Source organism: Orbicella franksi, chromosome 2 (genome assembly GCF_964199315.1).
Source record: "Orbicella franksi chromosome 2, jaOrbFran1.1, whole genome shotgun sequence".
In the NCBI taxonomy this organism is placed as follows: Eukaryota; Metazoa; Cnidaria; class Anthozoa; order Scleractinia; family Merulinidae; genus Orbicella; species Orbicella franksi.
Genome location: NC_138146.1, coordinates 10,355,947 through 10,376,692, shown reverse-complemented (window position 1 = coordinate 10,376,692; position 20,746 = coordinate 10,355,947). Strand labels below are relative to the sequence as shown.

General features: G+C 41.2%; 3 pseudogenes; 2 read left to right on the top strand and 1 right to left on the bottom strand.

Annotated features, from left to right (window-relative positions):
• Positions 1-2,699: 2,699 nt before the first annotated feature.
• Positions 2,700-3,847, bottom strand: LOC145470544 (uncharacterized; annotated as a pseudogene).
• A 13,567-nt stretch (positions 3,848-17,414) lies between these two features.
• Positions 17,415-18,404, top strand: LOC145480158 (small subunit ribosomal RNA; annotated as a pseudogene).
• Positions 18,405-18,628: 224 nt separating this feature from the next.
• Positions 18,629-19,204, top strand: LOC145480159 (large subunit ribosomal RNA; annotated as a pseudogene).
• The last annotated feature ends 1,542 nt before the right edge of the window (positions 19,205-20,746 follow it).

The window sequence follows — 20,746 nt, the reverse complement described above, 5'->3', positions numbered from 1 at the left end:
AATTACTAAGGGAAACGCCTTTAATGTTGAGAAGGAATTTCAACTTCTGTTGAAATTCCCTTTCGCCATTCGACGTGGCAGCAATATATTTTTCTATCTCGATTATATCCTGCATTAATGAGATGAAGTCGCTGAAAACGAACATAGTATTATTTAGAGCGTTGATATAAAGAAAATACTTGCCTAGTATTACGAGGTGGTTGAGGGTCAAACGGTGAGTACAAGGACGAGTAAATCCAAATAATACCTCTGGCTCGGAGAGAAGTAAACTCGCGTTACTTACAGTAGAATACCAACTTTGGAACTGAAACCAAAAGGAAGACGCTTGCGGACAGCTAATAAACAAATGACGTATGTTTTGACTACCAGAGGGACAGAAACGGCAGGATGGGGAGGCAACCTTGTTCATTTTGAATAATATACTGTTCGTGGCTAAAATGTGGTGTATAATTTTGTGCTGAAACATTGCCAATTTAACTTCTTTTGTGGCTGTGAAAGGCAGAAGATAAATTTTATTCAGATTGTCTTTTGCGAAGCCGTATGATAAGAGTTTCTAAAGTTAACAGTTTGTCGTATAACATCTTGCACGTTATATTACAGATTGGCGGCGGAGGTGTAGTAGAGTCGCCAGAATTAACGTGAAGGAGCTTCTTCCAACTTTGAGGGATCGCAGATAAAAGACTATAATATTGTAAAAAGTTGCAATTTAGCACGCATTTATTGCCCAAGGAAAGGAAAGGCAGGAAACAATTTTCACGCTCGTCAAAAAGGTTTGAAATTTGCTTTATACCTGCTCCGTGCCAATGAGGTCGATATACCATTTTTTTGTCAATCGTAATGAATTTGTTGTTCCAGATTGTGTGAGACAGTATCTCGGTCTTGCTGTGAGGTGTCGTAGACACGATTTCTCCCCAATGATGAATAATTTGTTTGTAAAATTCTGGAAGATGGCCATTAAGATCAAGAACGTTGTAGTCATAATTACATTGAAAGATCTCAGTACCGCCGACAGTAGAGAGAAACGATTTTGGAATATACTTCCACGGTGCATCTGAGTCTGAGCACAGCCGTTTTACCCAAGTTAGTTTCAAAGTCTTATCGAAAAGTACAAAATCTTTCATGCCAAGACCGCCATCCGATTTCTTCTTGATGAGGGTTGTCTTTTTTATTGTGGCGGGTTTTTGCTTCCAGAAAAAATCGAACACTATTTTATTGACCTCTGTTGCAAAGTATTTTTGGAGTCTCCATAACACTAGGGATGAATACAACTTTGGAGAGGGCTAACGTTTTAACAATATTTATTCTACCGTATATAGATAAGTCTCTTCGGGACCAGACACTTAAGGTTTTCTTTAGGGATCCTAATTTTTCAAAGAAATTTTTCTTATGAGACAATTCAATATTATAGGTAAAATGCACACCGAGCGCGTAAACGGGATCATCGCTGATTTGGAGGTTGCAAATTGCGTCTTTCCTATGGCGCATGGAGCCAAGCCATAGCATTTCTGATTTTGCCTGATTTATTTTTAGGCCAGAGCACTTTTCAAACAGTGATAGTAAGTAAAATATATGGGACAACAAATGGAACGAATTTCCCGGTTAGTGCTTCAAACACTTTTTAACGCCATCAGAACGTTGAACTCCCAAAAAGCCAATAAAAGGAGCCTGGGCATACCCACAAGGCCCTGGGACGTAGATCGCGTCGTCCCATGATGCTTCGGTTGCTGTTTGACGTCATGCAATAGACAAGGAAGAGGGAGACACCATAGAACGGAGGAAACAAGGGTGGGAAGCTCATATATTTCTCACTTCATCTGTTCATATAATTTGAATTATAACTTCAGGCTGCTTCACGGCCCTAGTATAATTCTCATTATATTTCACAGACTCCGTTCGAAATATACGAGACAACAAAATGGTAGTTTTTAACGCTGCTACTAAGAGCAATAAAACAGCCATGGTTCCACATAACAAAACTTTTAAATTATATGTATATTATAGATAAATCAAAACTCAACAGGAGAATAGCTGAGTTTACAAGTAGATCTACTTTGAAGATAAGAACCCTGAAGCAAAGTTTGAAGTAAACAATGGTTAATAGTAAAATGTTCTGAGAATTGAAGCAGAAGACCAGTCGGCCATTCACATGATAGTCGAGAGCGGGACAAATGCATTAGCACTTGCTGTTGTAGATGCACCACGCACAACGTGAGCTTTAAAAATTTGAGTATTCCTGCTGCACTCATAACGATGTAGAAGTGACCAGTTTGTGGGGGCGTTTAAATGAAATAAACAACTTATCGGGAAGATAAGACGGGATAACGCGTCGAACGTTCCTGCATGATTTTAGATATTGTCTAAAACAAGCTATGGGACAGAACTTCTTGTCTTGGTTAAAGCGGGCAAAAAATGCTTCCGCTGATTTATCTGCAGTGCCAGTTTTTCTATGGATGGTGAGTTTGAAAAAAACACTCCTTCTGGAAGGACGCTGCAATGTCTGAGAATCAAGGGAAGCCAAGGCGGAAATCCGTTCAGGGCAGGTAAATGCAAACAGGGTGACTACCTTCATTGAGATAGCTTTAAGTGATACGGTGCTGTTTTTCCCCAAAGATATCATGTATTTAATCATAAAATCAACATTCCAGGTATGGGAATACCTGAGCTTTATAGTACGTTAATTGGGAGCTCCTTTAAGGAATCTAGTAAAGTAAGGATGCTGACCCACTGAAAAAACCATCTATCTTTGGATGAGATGACGAAATAGCAGAACGAAGGACGATAGGTGATCGGTATGCTAAGCACTTGTTAAAGAGTTCGGTTAAGAAAATTAGAAACTCACTTATAGACGACGAAAGATGATCAATTTTCCGTTCAGAGATACGACGAGGTGGAGGTACGAGTAGCTGCAATGAGTAGATCGGCAACGTTTGTTGGAATGCCCTCAACTTGGAAACGTTAGTAGAGATGTGAAATACGGCCAAGGAAAGACGAGGATACATTGGATGAACTCGGTTCAGGTCGATGGGGTCCTTTAAGAGGGTTGGACCGTTCGGTAGCAGCACTGGCTGAGACATAGAAGTCTCAGCAGAATCAGCGACCAGAGCTGGGGCTTCCCAAACTGGAGCAAAAAGAATTAGATCCGTTTTGTCGATTGTTACCTTCGTTAGGGTTTTTGATATCAGATTGAAGGGGGGGGGGGGGGGCATAGCCCCGTAGAGGAGCCCAGTTTATCGTAAAGACTTCTGTGTAGATGTTTCCAGGGTCGAGTCTCCAACTGATGTAATCCGTGAGTTAGTTGGTTAGACGACTCGCGAGCAGATCCGTCTGACAATTCAGCAGAAAGGGTTGAATAATTGTTGGGACAAACTTCCACTCGCTCGTGTCCTTGAATTCTCTGGACTCCTTGTCCGCTGAGACGTTGTCTCTTCCAGAGATGTGAGGAGCTATCACACGGATGTCTCTTTCCTGACACCAATCCCACATCTCTAAGGCCAGAGCCATAAGTTGGGGGAACGTGTACCCCCTTTGCTGTTGATGTAAGCGATGGCGGTAGTGTTGTCTAGCCAGAGAGATATGGTTACGTGAGACTTCCCTTTGAGAAAGGTTTTTCAGTGGAGCCAAAAAAAGGACGCCTTCAGCTCTAGATAATTGATGTGTTAGAGACACTCTTTTTGTGACCATCCTTTTGCACCCCAGCCTTCTTCGATGCGTCAGTTGTGATCATATCCGGCGGAGGAAGGTGCAAGGGACTGCCGTTTACATTTAGGGTGTGTTTCAACCACGAAGCACGTTCTACTTTAGCACTCGATGACAGGGCAATCAAAGCGTCGTAAGACACCTGGTTCATTTGTAGGCCCCTTATCAGATCTGACTGCAAGTGATGAAAGTGTAGTGGAGCTTGTCAAATGGCTGGTCTCGAGGACTCTAACAGGCCTGTTTAACTTGCTAGGTTTCGCAATTTGATACTTTTAGCAACGAGCACCCGGCGACAACAGTCTAGAATTTTGTTGGCCTTTTTTGCCGGGAGTGATATCATCATGCACATTGAGTCGATTTGGAAATCCGGTGAGGTTATCATTGGGTTGAAATCAGTAATGATTTCTTGAGGTTTATTTTGAAACCTGGGGACTGAAGGAGAGTCACTACCAGCTGAGTATTTTTGACAGCTACCTCCATTGTAAAAGCCAAAAGAAGAAAGTCGTCCAGGTAAATAAGGACTCGAATGGCCTTCCTCCTCAGGGATGCGGCAACAGGTTTTAGAACTTTCGCAAAAATTCTGGGGGCTGAACACAGGCCGAATGGAAGAGCTTTGAATTGGTAACATGTTCCCTTCCAAAAGAAGCGAAGGAACTTTCGGGAAGACTCGTGAACAGCCACAGTCTCTACGATGTCTGCTTTGAGACTGGGAACTTTTACTACGTCTAGAAAAGGATTTCCCTGTAGTCTGTGTCAAATTTTTTGTGAGACCCCTTGACAACTCGGCCTGCTTTGACGCCAAGGAGGGGAAATCATCTCCAAATAGCCATGATTTTGCGTTAGGCAGAGGTAATTCCGCGAGGTTTATCCTCGAACGGTTTATAGCTGCGAGGACTCTCTGTCGTCCCAGGATAGACAGTTGAGCATTGGCTGAGCCTAAAAGGCAAAGAGCTTGTTCAAAAGCTACCTTAATTTCCTCGTAAAGTGGAGCTGAATCATTTTCGATACAATCATGAAGGCCACAAAGTATACCCGTGGCAATTAAGAAAGCACACTGAACATTAAACATTTCCTCATCCCTTTCTTTTACAAACTTTTTCACTTTAAATTGTTGATCGAGTTTTAGAACAGAGAGCGCATCCACTTCAGCAGTCACCCAGTCATCCAAAATAGCAACAGATGGCTGGTAAGATAAAATGTAATTTTCTCAAAAAATTAGTATCCAATATAATATAATATCCTGAAAATTGACAAATATCACCTAAAAGAAACCTGTGTAAAAACACAGAGGTAAAGCCTCAAAAACGGTTAGAATTTGTAAACTAGTAAGACAATCTCAGATAGTGCAGAGTGTAATTTACGGCTCTGATACAGTAGTCACACAGGTCCTTACCCATGCTGTTCTCTCCCTTGGCAGTCAACTAGACCTTTTCCCCTTGCAGAATATGAAGAGACAAAAACTTCATAAGACGTAATCTTAGCATTGTATAAGTTTCATGTTTGTATTTTCTTTCAAGGCCCAAAAATAAGTTAAAATTACCGTTTGTCAAGACTGCTTTGAATTTTATTGTCATGTTCTACGCTGAGTTTCAGTCATTTTAAATACAATAATACGTAGAAGTGGCAAATATGACAATTTTATTTTTAACTCCAACGTCTGTAACTTGATACTTTTGTTTTCCTCGCCAAGCTATGCAACATGATACCCTTGTTTCTGCAAAAATATAAGGCCCAATTGAGACGTCGTGCTTCTGCCGTGCCGAACTAAATTGCAATTAGGTTCGACTGTAGCACGGCAGGAAAACAACTCTGATTCAGACGTTGTGCCAGAGTCGAACCAAATTCAGGATATACTGATCCCTCGAAACAATCCTCCTCCTAATTCCCCGTGGGAACGCAATCTCGCCAAAATACATTAATATAATGTATGAATTTTGTTTGGCGCGGCAGAAGCACGACGTTCGAATCGCTGCCGTGCCAGAGTCGTGTGGCACGGCAGAGCTGCAGAGCTTGTCGAACTTAAGTGAAAAGTTTGATTCAGACGCCGTGCTTCTGCCGTGCTTTTGTCGAACTTAATTCCTGAACTTAGTTCGGCACGGTAGAAACACGGCGTCTGAACTGCGCCCAACAAAGATGTGTATTTTTTACTAATCGCGGAATAAAGATAAACGGAATAAAGCTAAATATCTCATGAAAAATCGAAGAGGAACGATTCGTTTTACTCCAAACGCAAATTTTCATTTCTCAGAAAAAGAAGAACTAATCTAATTATCAAATAGTCACGTCCAGTCAGAGAATAGTTCGTTCTTATTCACGTCAAACTAAAATACAACTTCTGCTATCGATTAATACAATTGAGGAGCGTTTCAACGAGCAGTAATGAAGGTAGAGATCGAAATTATATCCTACATCGGTGAGAGAGTCACCTCGAAGACTGATGAAATTAATTGGTGGTTTCATTAAGTGCCACGGAGACTGCGGAAATATTTGCGAAGTTTCCTGTGTCACAAAATTATTAGTTTTTCATGTAACTAACCATAGAAGAGGAAATGGACAAGCCGCCAGGCAGAGGCATTCTATATTTGAACCCTGGCAACCACGCAATACATAAAACAGCAAACGAAATTTCTTGAATCGAGCTAGGGGTGATTCCAGATGATACGCAGTCACAGTAGCGTTATTTGCACTAGAAAAGGGAGAATTGACGTTACCTGAAATACAGCTGCTGTCCCCGGTCAAAATAGTCCACTTCTGGCCCTCTCTCTGTCAAGCAACGCTTCAGTAGCGTTGCGTGACAGAGAGAGGGCCAGAACTGGACACTGAAGGCTACCGCCTGGTCCAAAACGCCGCTCCACTTATGTGCGGAGCCAAACTTGATTAAGTTCGACTTTAGAGCGACGGCTGGTTCAGACGGCGTACTTGCGTCGAACTCAATTCGGGAAGCCGGTGGTAACAATTTTCGACAAGAAAATATGCGTTCTGAATTCACGAACTCTGTCCAAAAAGAAAAGCTGTGACTAACATTTCGCTGTTATCATGCTGTTATAGCAATATTTAGGGAAGCAAATTCAAACTCAAGGTTCAGTGTTTGTATTTAGACAGATTTTCTCCTGGTTAAATTGACTTGTTAAAGGGAAATCTAATAAGCTAGGCTATTATCACGAAGAAAAGCGGAAAATGAATTTGCGCTGAAGAAACTCGCTTATACAGTTCCGTTTCTCATAAATCAAAGGCATACTGGTATTTTGTTGTCTTTATTTTTAGCGACGACTTTGAGCTTCATGCATGACTGGTCACGCCACTTAATTTTGAGCCAATCACGAGTCCCGTTATATGAAAAGTAAATTACAGTAATTTATGCATTAGGTTCGACCCTCGAAGAGAACGCCGTATGAATCAGCTGTCGCCCCAACGTCGCATAGTGCGACAGACCCTGCCGCATTTAATGTTGTTTGCCGCACCAAACTTAACCTGCCGAACCAAACTGATTCAAACGCCGCCCTTCTGCCGTACTTAACTCATCAGTTAGGTTCGGCGCATGAATGGAGCGACGTTTGGAACGGGCCTAAGTTATCTGCGCATGCTTTTCAAGCAAATTGATTTTGTTCTTAAGAGAATAGCAACACTAGGATAGCAAGAGATTTGCGAAAACATATATACGTTTGTGATATTATCTTTAAAGTAACGTGAGTATGATACGTTTTACGTAGTAAACAGAGGTACCTACCCCACCTACTTACTACAATGCTAATTAATTAATTGAAATTAATTTAAATTAATTAATTAAACAAGCATTAAAGTTTACACCTTATTGCGTTAGCACCTTAGCGAACAGCAGCCCCTAAACCATCCCAGTAGTGCACTCTGCACTAAAACGCAGGGCAAAAGGAAAATACTTACCGAATGGTTTGAAGCACAAGGAAAAAAGCCAGCGAAGCATCAAGGGACCACGAGATCTAGGTCCCAGGGCCTTGTGGGTATACCCAGGCCCCTTTTATTGTTTCTTTAGGGGGGTTCGCCCTTCTGATGGAGTCAAAAGTGGTTTGAAGCACTAACCGGGAAATTCATACCATTTGTTGTCTCATATATTTCGAACGGAGTCTGTGAAATATAATTCAAAATTAATACAAAACAATATCGACTAATACCACTGGGAAGCGTTTCAATGAGAAGTATTGAAGGTAAACAGCGCTACTCGGCCGATATTATCCTGCATCGATAAACGAGTCTCCTCAAAGACTGATTAAATTAAATTGCGCTTTCATTAGGTGCCACGGAGTCTGCAGCAATATTTGAGCACTTTCCTGGTTTCTTTTGTTACAAATTTACAATTTGCGGAGTATCAAAGCCACTAACTTGGGAACTTTTTGGTCTCTCTTACAGACACAATTAAGGTAAGAAATAAACAAGCCCTTGAGGAGAAGCAATACATTTCAACCCTGACAAGCACACTATTGTCGATTGAAAATAGCAGATGATATTTGTTGAACCGATCTGTGTGTAATTCTAAAAGCTACGCGGCCACAGTAACCTTTCACTTTTGCAATAAAAAGGGACAATTGGCGCTACCTGAAAAATAACTGCCGTCCTTGGTCACATGACATGATATATAAAATACTGCGTGGAAAGATAGTGTATAACACTAACGACGCTAGAACGCATGCGTCTTACACGTTGAGCTCTACCATAAGGAAAACCACTCAACATTTGTGCGTGATTCCGTATGCAATGTATCCTTTACCTAATATAGAAGCCACGAACGCTAACTAATCTGCACATGCGTTTAGGACAGATTAGTTTTGTTCTAAGGAGAATGGTACCACAAGGAGAGCAAGGGGTTACCTGAAACAAATATATAACTTGGCGATGTTGAAAGCTAAGTGACGGCGATGGAATGTGTTTTACGTAGAGTACACATGTACCTTTCCCACCCTACCCCCACTACTTCCTTACCTCTAGACTAATCAATTAATTGAAATTAATTAATTAAACAATCATTAAAGTTTACACCTTAGCGCAATAGCGCCATAGGGCCATAGCGAAATAACGCCTTAGTTCCTTCTAACATCAGAACTGGGTATGGAACTGCTCTGTACATTAAGAATGATTTAAATTGCACTGAAATTCCGTACAGATTTAATGTAAATAATGTGGAAATTACTGTAACAGTTCTTAGCCATCCAGTTCCAAATATTCATGGGGTGGGTATCTACCGGTCAAAAACTGTTAGAATTTCACAACTGATTGAAGCTCTTACTCATCTCCGTAAGTCAGTATTCTGAGTATTGACAGAACCTACAATTCCTACTATATTGCCTGGAGATTTCAATATTAACCTGATGCAGGAAACTACGGAACAAAAAAGCTCTCAAAGCATTTCTAATCACAAACAGAGGCTACAGACAGTTGATTAACCGGGATACTACTGACTAGCGTACACAAATAGATCACTTTTGTACAAAAATACCACAACATGTGCAATCTACCGGTACACTGGAGTCCTACTGTAGTGATCACAAGCCTATATGCCTGAACCACAGTAATGCAGAATGTGAAACCTACAAATCACGCTACAACTGAAAAGTTAATTTTTTCATACAAAAAAGGAAAAATACATATTTCATGTGCACTAAGAAAACAGAATTATTTATTGCGTAGATAGACAAATAATATTTTTCGTTTACTCCCTTTCTGTTTTTGACACTCCCAACTTCTTGAACGTTATGTAACTTTGCTATAATTTGCATAATAGAAATACAGAGATTTGAAAAGGAAATTCATATTTTTCCACGACTTCTATGTTATGCGACCGTTATTTCGGCTTTCCACCATTGGCTCTTGGTAAGTTAATGTTGCTTGGAGTTTATCTTCAATCTTCGCAAACAGAATCAAGTTCTGGTGACCTACAAGACAGGAGGATTTGTGAGTATTAATTCTGATTTCGCGTCTTGTCGTAACCCCCCTGAGGACTTAGGCTGGCATTTCTTGCCTAACCCAGGGTAAGCAACGTCTTGCGAAACTTTCCTCGCTTTCTTCTCTGCCTTGTGGTTTTTCTTTGGCTCTCTCCGTTTTCGGACTTGAGCCATTTTCTCTCAAACAATCGCATCAGTGTTCTGATTGCCTTGTGTATTTCTTCTTGTGGGTTAAGCTCGGCCACCCATCCGGCCGCCCATCCGGCTGCTTGCCCGTCTTATTTCCTTTGTGGTTTCTTGTTCGCCGGTGCTGGCCCATCTAGCTGATTAGTTAAGCCGGGTCACCCATCCGGTTGGGTGTCCCGCCCATCCGGGCTTAACCTTCTGGATCGCCCCTTTGGGTGTGTTTGTTTTGCATTTTCCCCTTTTTTTCTAGTCATGCCTGGCAACTATATGACTTGCACGGCTGATTTAAAGGTTAATTGTTTTGCTGAGGATGCCTCTAATGCGGATATTGCAAAGTCTATCGTGGAGCATTTTGCTGCTCAAAACATCAAAGTTCTTGCCATTCAGCAATGTCCTAACAAGGTTGCCCGAGTCACCTTCGAAGATAGGACTGCCTGTGAGATTGTACGACTTAGGGGTGAGTTGGATATGAACAGTGTCAAAGTGGCTGTGGTCCCCCCTCCCTCCTCCCCCTCCAGACTGGGTCAATGTTGTTGTTTATAATTACCGCTATGATGCGCCAAATTCGTACATTAGCGATGCGCTAGGTTCCTTTGGTACTATTCAAGGTGTTCGTTTCCAACATTGGACCAATCTTCCTGAAATTGCGACTGGTACGCGTGTTGTCCGTATCAACCTTAAGAGTTCTATCCCTCGGTTTGTAATGATTAATTCGTACCGTTGTAAGATCTGGTATCGTGGTCAGCCTACTTATTGTGACATCTGTAAGGAAGGCACTCACATTGCCTTCAGTTGTCCTTACAAAGGGAAATGCTTAGCTTGTAAAGGGGTGGGGCATTTTGCTCGCAATTGTCCCACTGTACGCTTCAAGTGTAAAGGGGGTCACGCTTCTGACTCCTGTCCTAATCGTCGTCGTTGGGAGCAAGTTGTGCTCGATGATGATGACTTCCAATCGGTTACCTCAGATGTTGATGTTGGTAATGTCGTCGCTAATGACTTGGGTGGTGTCGCTACTGAAGTTAATGATGTAGTTACGAATGTTGCCGACCCTTCTCCTGCTGATGTCTCTGCTGCTGACGGTTCTGCTGCTGATGTTACTGCTGCAGATGATTCTGCTGCTGGTACTTCTTCCGCTGATCCTGCTGTTCGTAGCAGGGCTCGTCTTTTTGATTTTTTGTCTCCGCGACCTTTGCAGACGTCTGATGCCTCCCATCTCGTTTCGCTTCCTGTTGATGAGAGGTTCAACCAGGTGAACGAGCTTCAGAGTCAGTCGGATGGTTCCCCAAGTCAGTCGGTTTTGGTTGGTTTGTCTGGGGTTGTGAACGAAGCCTGTGAAACTGTCCTCCAGACTTCTCATAGCCTTGTTGCTGTTTCGTCATCTGGTGAGAGTTGTAGTGTGCAATCTCAAGATAGTGTTATGGTGGAACCTTCGTCTGCTCGTAAGCGTGTCGCTTCTGATCTTTCGTCCTCTGATGGTAGTTCTCGGTCCAAATCCAAAGCGCGTGGCCGCAAGGCCTCTCGCATTCCAGGCCCCCATTTACCTTCTGGTGTTTCTGCTGCTGCCAATCTCGCTTGTTGGAGGTCCTCCTCGAACTTGAAGCCTTCCTCCAAAACATGATGGCTTTTTCCGCTTTTATTGCTTTATTGAATGTTTTTGTTGGTTTGGCTGGTTCTATTGTTGTCCAAATTCTCAATTGTGTTGTTCTTTGGTCCAAATTTCCAGTTATTATCTGTGTGAAAATAGGAATTGATGTTATTAATATCTGTTGCTTAGTTAATTTAACTAAACTCCGTAGTATACCAATTGTTCCAAATTCCAAATTATCGTTTACCTTCTGATGTTTCTGCTGCTGCCAGTTTAGCCCGTTTAAGGTCCTCCTCGAACTTTAAGTCGTCTTCCAAAACGGTTCTTTTGTTGTCCTAACTCCCAATTGTGTTGTTCTTTGGTCCTAATTTCCCATTATTATTTCTAGTGTATACTTTAACTTATTTCACAACTTAAGTATGATAATTGTAGTGAATGTAGGAATAAATATCAATAACATATATTACTTAGTTAATCTAACTAAGCTCTGTAGTGTACCAATTGTTGCTGTTGTATGTCTCTGGTTCCAAATTCCAAATTATTTGTGGCGTCTGGGTCCAAATTGTGTCTCAATTTACTTGTTCTGTGCCAAATTCCAATTGTTGTTTGCTGTTCTCCACCTTCTCTCCCACCATGGCCTTGTCTGTCCTTTCTCTTCACTGCAATGGGATTAGAGACCAGTCTACAAGGATTTGTCACAAATTTACAATTTGCAGAATATTAAAGCCACTAACTCGGGAACTTTTTGGTCTTTCTTACAGACGCAGTTAAGGAAAGAAATATATAAGCCGCTAATGAGAAACTTAACATTTCCCTTCTTTATTTCAACCCTGACAAAGATACTATTGTAGTTTGAAAACAGCAGATGATATTTCTTGAACTGACCTGTGGGTAATTCTAAAAGATAGGTTTAACTTTTGCAGTAAAAAGGGACAAGTGGCGCTACCTAGTACCTGACATTACATGACATAAAAAACCGCCTGGAAACAAAGTATATAACACTTAGGATGCTAGAACGCATGCCTCTTACATGTTGGGTTCTACCATAAGGAAAACTACTCAACATTTGTGTGTTATCCCGTATGCAATGTATCCTCCACCTAATGTATAGAAGACACGAACACTAGCTAATCTGCACTTGCGTTTAGAGCAAATTGGTTTTGTTCTTAAGAGAATAGTACTACAAGGAGAGCAAGGGGTTACTTGAGACAAATACATAGGCTTGCGATCTTTACTCCTAACTGAGGAGATGTAACACGTTTTACGTAGGGTACACGTATACCTTTCCTAGCTCACCCCCACCATTTCCTTCTCTCTAGACTAGTTAATTAATTGAAATTAATTACATGTAATTAAACAAACATAAAAGATTACAACTTAACGCATTAGCGACTTATTGCTTAGCGGCAGGCAGCCCCCAAAACCATCCCAACAGTGCATTCTGCACTAAACTAGTGACACAATCTCAGATAGTGCAGAGTGAAATTTACGGCTCTGATGCAGTAGTCACACAGGTCCTCACCCCTGCCGTTCTCTCCCTTGGTAGTCAACTAGGCCTTTTCACCTTTGCAGAATATGAGCGGACAAAGACTTGATAAGACATAATCTTAGCAGTGTGTGTGTTTCATGTTTGTGTTTTGCCCAAAAATATCTTACAATTACCGTTTGTTAAGACGGTTTTAAATTCATCGTGGTATGTTGTCTTGAGTTTCGTTTATTTTGTAGCATTACTTTTCGCCAACGTTTGTAATTTGATACTTTTGTTTTCCTCGCCAATGTATGGAACAAGATACCTTTGTTTCCGCGAAAATATAAGAAAGATGCGTATATATTTTTTTAACTCACTGCTGGAGATAAATGGAATATACAAGTTACATTTCTACCGAAAAGTCGAAGAGGAATGATTTTGTTTTATTCAAAACGTAAATTTTCATTTCACCGATAAACAAGAACTAATCTAATCATCAAATAGTCACGTCGAATCACAGAATAGTGCGTTCTAATTCTGTTGCCAGCCGAGTTGATGTAAACAGTAAAACCACATTAAACTAATACACAATGTTATCGAGTAATACAACTAAGGAGGGTTTCAACGAGAAGTATTGATGGTAGAGATCTTTACTTAACCGAAATTATATCCCACATCGGTGAGCGAGTCACCTCATCGACTGATGAAATTCATTAGAGGTTTCAAGGTCTGCAGCAATAATAACGAAGTTTCTTTTGTCATAAATTTACTAGTTTTACATGTAGCTTACGCGGGAAAGTTTCGGCTGAATATGAACTTTGGGCTCTCTTTCATAGAAGAGGAAACAAACAAGCTGCTAAGGAGAAGCAATATGTTCCCATTCTCTATTTCAACCCTGTCAAACACACGATAGTTATAAAACAGCAGACGACATTTCTTGAATCGAGCTAGGGAAGATTCCAGAACATACGCAGTCACAGTAGTGTTCTTTGCACTAAAATAGGAGAACTGACGTTACCTGAAATATAACTGCTATCCCCTGCCAAAACGAAAGTGTGATATCACTCATTACAAAATATAAAAAAGCCTGCATCTGAACTCGAGAACGAAGTTTATCACACTAGCAATGCTTGAACGCATGCGTCTTACATGTTATGCTCTACCACAAGGGAAAGCACTCAACGTTCGTGGGTAGTGCCGTATGAAATGTATCTTTCACCTAACATATAGTCGACTTTGATGCTAACTAATCTGCGCATGTGTTTGGACCAAATTGCTTTTGTTCTTAAGAGAATGGCACCACAAGGATAGCATGACATTTGCAAAACCATATATATGTTTTTGTCATGTTATTCAGGAAAGCAACGTAAACATGACATGTTTTGCGTAATGCACTTGGATACCTACCCCACCCAGCCCCCCTTCCGGCATAGCTAGTTGATTAATTGAAATTAATTAATTAAACAAACATTAAAGTTTACACCTTGTGGCGTTATGGCGTTAGTGCTTAGTGCCTAAGCGAACAGCATCCCTCTAAACCATCCCAATAGTGCACTCTGCACTAAAAACCTCTCTGACACGTTGAAAGTCTGATTTAATTAAATTGCACTTTAACTTGGTGCCACGCAGTCTTCAAAGAACATTTGAGCAGTTTTCATACTTTTTACCTTTAAAAATATCGGACTGAAATAAATGTCATCATATGAAACTATTCAACTGCTACTGCAGAGACTTAAAAACCGTCCAGAAATGAAAGCTTCTTTTTCGTTTAATATCCTGGAAACAATAGCCGATAACTTGTCAGCTCTAATTGAATTTACTCCCATATAAAAAACAAAAGTGTTAAGTTACCACTTGTAACTAAAGATAGCAAACATTTCGCGGGAAAGTGCGGTGACGATTCGTCAGCTCTAATTGAATTTACTCCCTTGTGAAAAACAAGAGTGTCAAATTACCCTTTGCAACTAAAAAACAAAAATATGTCGTTATATTTGCATGCAACAAGAACAAAACAATCGTTACCTGCACTTACTATTGTAATCGTTAGAACTCTTTCAAATCTTAAGTCTCGTCTCCTCTAAAATATGTCCTAAGAACTTGAAGCGACGATTCGTGACCTCTAATTGAATTTTCTCCTTGTGAAAAACAAAGTATCAAGTTACCTTTGTAACTAAAAATAAAAATATCTCGTTGCATTTGCATACTACTAACTCACGAACTGTTTCAAACCTCAAGGCTCATCTCGTTCGTAACTAAAATCCTCAGCCTAACCTATAGAAAATGTCGAAGTAAACCCAATATATAAATACTTCCTCCTCTTTTATAGAAGAATAAATATGGCCGTTCTGAACTCTATCGGGATCAAATCTTCTCACATACCATTTACTTTTACAAAAAGAAATTTGATTGGCTGTTTATAGTAGATCCAATCTGATTGGTGTGACATACATACATCTCTCACTCACTCACTCATCCATTGACCCGTCCATGACATACCCGACGCGCCGACTAAGAGGTATTTTTTTTACAAAAAAATGACTCAAAAAGGCAATTTTACAGGGCGAATAATCAAAATTTTGCCCCACATATTTCCACCGGAGAGCGATGACTGTAACACTTTAACTACACTTTATGCAAGATTTTTTCGGTTATAATTAAAGTCTACTTACCTCTCAAGGAAAAAAATGATAATTACTCCTTGAGATCCAAATACAATACCATGTGAAGCTGGAATAATTGGAGAAATCCGTCTCAAAAAGTTGTATCGGCAAGAGGCGACGACGCCATTTTCGAAAATTTTGTGCATTTGTGCGCTTTTTTCGCCGTGACGTCATAATGGCCATGATCATCGGTAGCCTCGTTCCCAGGGTTCTCTCTCTAACTCGAAAAAGTACCCTCGTTGCGGCTGGTCACGTGTCTATGCATTCCAACCAAGGCCGCACAGAGGGTGGGTCCTCAACTAAATTTTGTCAACACTGTCTATGGAGGTGAAAGTTGCGCTGCCTTACAGACGTCATTTTCAAAAGTTAAGGAAGTTATTTGTCAGAGATCCTGCTTGACCGGTGCTTCTTTTCTATCTGACCTTCTATGAGTATGAGATGTTGATTGAGAGGGAAGTTTGCTTATTTTCCACTACTCTTTTAAATAACCATCAACAGTCTGCTTCGGATTTGTTTAATCAGTTTTTTACAGCACAAAAATTAAATAATCGTCAAATTTTCGATGGGATGCATTCAATTCGATTGGATGCATTTAATTCGACCGAAAATTAGACTTACCGCCAATCAGTTTTGAAACAAAAGCAGTTGGATTTGGCAAATGCGCGGCCGATGTCGTTGTTGTCCAGTTCGTTACAAAATTTTTCACTGCAAGTAAAATCGAATGACCGTCAAACTTTCGATTGGATGAGTTCAATCAAAATTAGTTAGTCTCTTGGCCAAACACTGCACGTATCAAACTCTAAACGAATGCGTCAATGCCGCCATTTATTGTGGAGGTCGTCATTTCCAAGTTCGTTGCCAAATTTCTTCACTGCCACAAATTCCAAAGACTGTCCAACTATCGACGGGGAAAATTAAGCTAGAAGCAGAGGTAACCTTTTAGCCGAACATTGTACGCACTGAACTCCTATCTCGAATGTGTTAATGCCTTCGTTTTGATTTTTGCCGATCCACAGCGGGAGGGTCACAAATTCCACTCCCTACTGGGCTCAGTACCCAAGCTCAGTGCTAGGACAAAATTTAACTTTCCAGCCCTTCCCTTCAATCACATGTCTGGAATCTGTTAAAATCTAGCAGACACGTGACCAGCCGCAAGCAGGGTGCCTTCTTGAGGTAGAGAGAGGACCCTTGGAACGAGGTTGATTCATCGGGTCAGGCAAATCTGACGCGTTCTCCCTCCTGGTTTGGGCATATTAGGAGAGCTGACGACCAGTGTCACAGCCCTAGACTGAAGCTACCACCTAATCATGGTTTGACAGTTCCAAACTTGGTGTATGGACTAAGTTTAACGCTGCCAATAGTTTCCTGTAAAAAGTTTTCAAAAAGTTTACAGTCTTATGTTTCTGCATATTAAAAAGGTGACGCCTGGTGTTGTGGCCCTAGACCGAAAGTACCACTTAACCATTGTTTGGCAGCGCCGAACTTGGTGTGTAGACTAAGTTCAACACTGCAGATAGTTTCCTGTCAAAAGTTTTGAAAAAGTCCAAAATCCCAAGTCTGTGCATATTAGGGGTGAATCATTGGTCTCGCCGCTCCGACTGGGAAATAGTCAAGTTGTCTCGATGTAGATAACGAGAGAACGGATGGATGTTGTATCTCATGGCCTTTGGTCAAGAATAGAGGTTTAGATTCCGAATCATTCTTTCCTGATGTATCTCCTCGGCATTCCGTGGACTTGGCAGTCCCACTGGTTTGCCTGAAGCTTACTAGGATGAAGCAGTCGAACGTTTCGTGCGTCTTCCGAGGCTGACCGGATTCGTAGTACAGATTGTCAGTGGAATGCGAGCATCCTTTGAAAGGAAGTACACGCAAAAGAGTCCCCGTCGGGTTTCCTGAGGAATAGTTACCTGGTTGATCCTGCCAGTAGTCATATGCCTGTCTCATGCATGCAGTAGTACTGTGAAACGGCGAATGGCTCATTAAATCAGTTATTTATTTGATTGCACCATTACTACTTGGATAACCGTAGTAATTTTAAAGTTAATACATGCGAAAAGTCCCGAATTCTGAAGGGATGTATTTATTAGCTTTAAAACCAATGCGGGTTCTGCCCGGTTCTTTGGTGATTCATAGTGATTGATCGAGTCGCACAGCCTTGCACTGGCGATGTTTGATTCAAATTTCCGCCCTATCAACTGTCGATGGTAAGGTAGTAGCTTACCACAGTTGCCACGGGTGACGGAGAATTAGGGTTCGATTCCGGAGAGGGTGCCTGAGAAACGGCTACCACATCCAAGGAAGGCAGCAGGCGCACAGATTACCCAACCCTGACTTAGGGGAGGTAGTGACAAGAAATAACATTACAAGGCTTTTCCAAGTGTTGTAACTGGAATGAGTACAACATAAATCCTTTAACGAGGATCCATTGGAGGGCACGTTTTGTGGCAGCAACCGCGGTAATTCCAGCTCCAATAGGGTATATTAAAAGTTGTTGCAGTTAAAAAGCTCTGCGACGTTTATTTTAAAAAAGTTAGAGTGTTCAAAGCAAGCCAGTGCTTGAACACATAAGCATAGAATAATGGAATAGGACTTTGGTTCTATAATGGTGGTTTCTGGAACTGAAGTAATGACTAAGAGAGACAGTTGTGGGCATTGGTATTTCTTTGTCAGAAGTGAAATTCTTGGATTTGCGAAAGACGAACTTCTGCAAAAGCTTTTGCCAAGAATGTTTTTATTAATCAAGAAAGAAAGTTAGGTTAGAGGATCAAAGACGATCAGATACCGTCCTAGTGATGAGCCATAAACATCTAACCATAAACAATGCCAACTAGGGATCAGAGGGTGTTGTTGGATGACCCCTTTGACATCGTATGGGAAACCAAAGTTTTTGGGTTTCGGGGAAGTATGGTTGCAAAGCTGAAACTTAAAGGAATTGACGGAAGGGCACCTCCAGGAGTGGAGCTTGCGGCTGAATTTGACTCAACACGGGGATACACACCAGGTCCCGACATAGTAAGGATTGACAGATAGAGAGCTCTTTCGTGATTCTATGGGTGGTGGTGCATGGCTGTTCTTAGTTGGTGGAGTGATTTGTCGCAGCAAAGGGAACGGACTTTGTAAAAGAAGACCCTGTTGAGCTTGACTCTAGTCTGACCTTGTGAAAATAAATGAGAAGTGTAGAATAAGTGGGAGCAGCTTGCTGCACCAGTAAAATACCACTACTCTTATCATTCTTTTTACTTATTGGATGGAGCAGAGGCGAACCGCAAGGTTTGCTTTCTGGACTTAAACCATCGCTCGCGGGAGGTGATCCGAGTCCAAGACACTGTCAGGTTGGGAGTTTGGCTGGGGCGGCACATCTGTCAAATGATAACGCAGGTTCCTAAGGTGAGCTCAATGAAAACAGAAATCTCATGTAGAACAAAAGGGTAAAAGCTCACTTGTTTTGGATTTTCAGTATGAATACAAACCGTGAAAGCGTAGCCCATTGATCCTTTAGTCTTAAGCAGTTTTAAGCTAGAGGTGTCAGAAAAGTTACCACAGGGATAACTGGCTTGTGGCAGCCAAGCGTTCATAGCGACGTTGCTTTTTGATCCTTCGCTCTTGGCTCTTCCTATCATTGCAAAGCAGAATTCGCCAAGTGATGGGTTGTTCACCAACCAATAGGGAACATGAGCTGGGTTTAGACCATCTACTTGATGACCCTAGTAAGACGGCCTATGATGTGCCCATACCCCGAGGGAGTTCTTCCCTATGATGACTGTCGGAATACGGTTACAAGTTCGGTCAACCAGCCATACCCTGTTGTTTTGTTGCAAGGTCGGTATGGCGGGACCCGCAATTGATACACGTGGAAGGCACTGTTAGCGAACGCTATCGTGTTTTGCGTAGTGCACGTGGCTATCTACCCCAGGAAGCCCCCCTTCTCCCAAGGCTAATCGATTAATTGAAATTAATTAATTAGAGAAACATTAAAGGTTACACCTTATGGCGTTAGTGCATTATAGCGTTAGTGCCTTAGCGAACAGCATCCCTCTAAGCCATCCCAATAGTGCACTCTGCTCTGAAAAGTACTCCTTTCACAGTGCATTGTTGTTCTAAATCTTTGGAATGAAAGCCAATGAGCACTAGTACTGGAGAACATCAAGGATTACCTGAAGAGATGTTAACCAACTAGTGAGACAATCTCAGATAGTGCAGAGTACAATGTATAGCTCTGGCACGATAGTCACACATATGTCGTGTTAACCCCCGGTTTGTATTTACTCAAAATTACTGTTTGTCAAGACAGCTTTCAAATTTTACGTTGGTGTTTTACGTTGATTTTTGTCCAGTTCAAAATTTAAAAATACGTTGAAGTAGCAAATGTGGCAATTTTACTTTTCGCGCCAACGTTTGTCACTTGATACTTTTGTTTTCCTCGCAAAGGTATGTAAGGTAAAACCCTTGTTTTCCGAAAACTTAAGAGATAAATGCAAGAAAGTAAATATCTCATGAGGAAATGGAACAAAGTTAAATATCTCACGAGAAAATGGAAGAAAAACGATTTTGTCTTATTCAAAACGCAAATTTTCTTTTCACCGATAAAAGAGAAGTAATTTCATTGTCAAATAGTCACGGAATACCACGTTCTTATACAGTTGCCACCTCAGTGATTTCGATTAATAAAAATAATACAACAGAGAAGCGTTAGCGTTTCGACAAGAAGTATGCGCTACTCAGTTTACCGACATTATATATCCTACATCGGTGAACGATTGCCCTCATAGACTGATTAAATTAATAAACGCTTTCATTACCTGCCAGGGAGTCTGCAGCATTATTTGAACACTTTACTGGTTTCTTTGGTCACAAATTTGCAATTTGACAAGTTTTGATGCCACTAAATCGGGAAAGTTAGGCTAGATATGAAATTTTTGGTCTCTTTCATAGAGACAATTGAAAGAGAAATAAATAAGCCGCTAGGGAGAAGCAAAACGTTACCATTCTTAATTTAAACTCTGGCAAAGTTTGATTATAACAGGTGATAATTGTTGAACTGAGCCAGGGGCAATTCTAAAAGATACTCAGTCACAGTAGCGTTTTTTGCATTAAAACGGGAGACGTGGCGTTACCCGAGAAATAAGTGCTGTCCTTGGTCATATCCACGACATATAAAAAACCACGTGGCTCTGGGAATGAAAACGGAGTATATCACGCTAACTATGCTAGAACGCGTGCGTCTTACATGTTGGGTTCT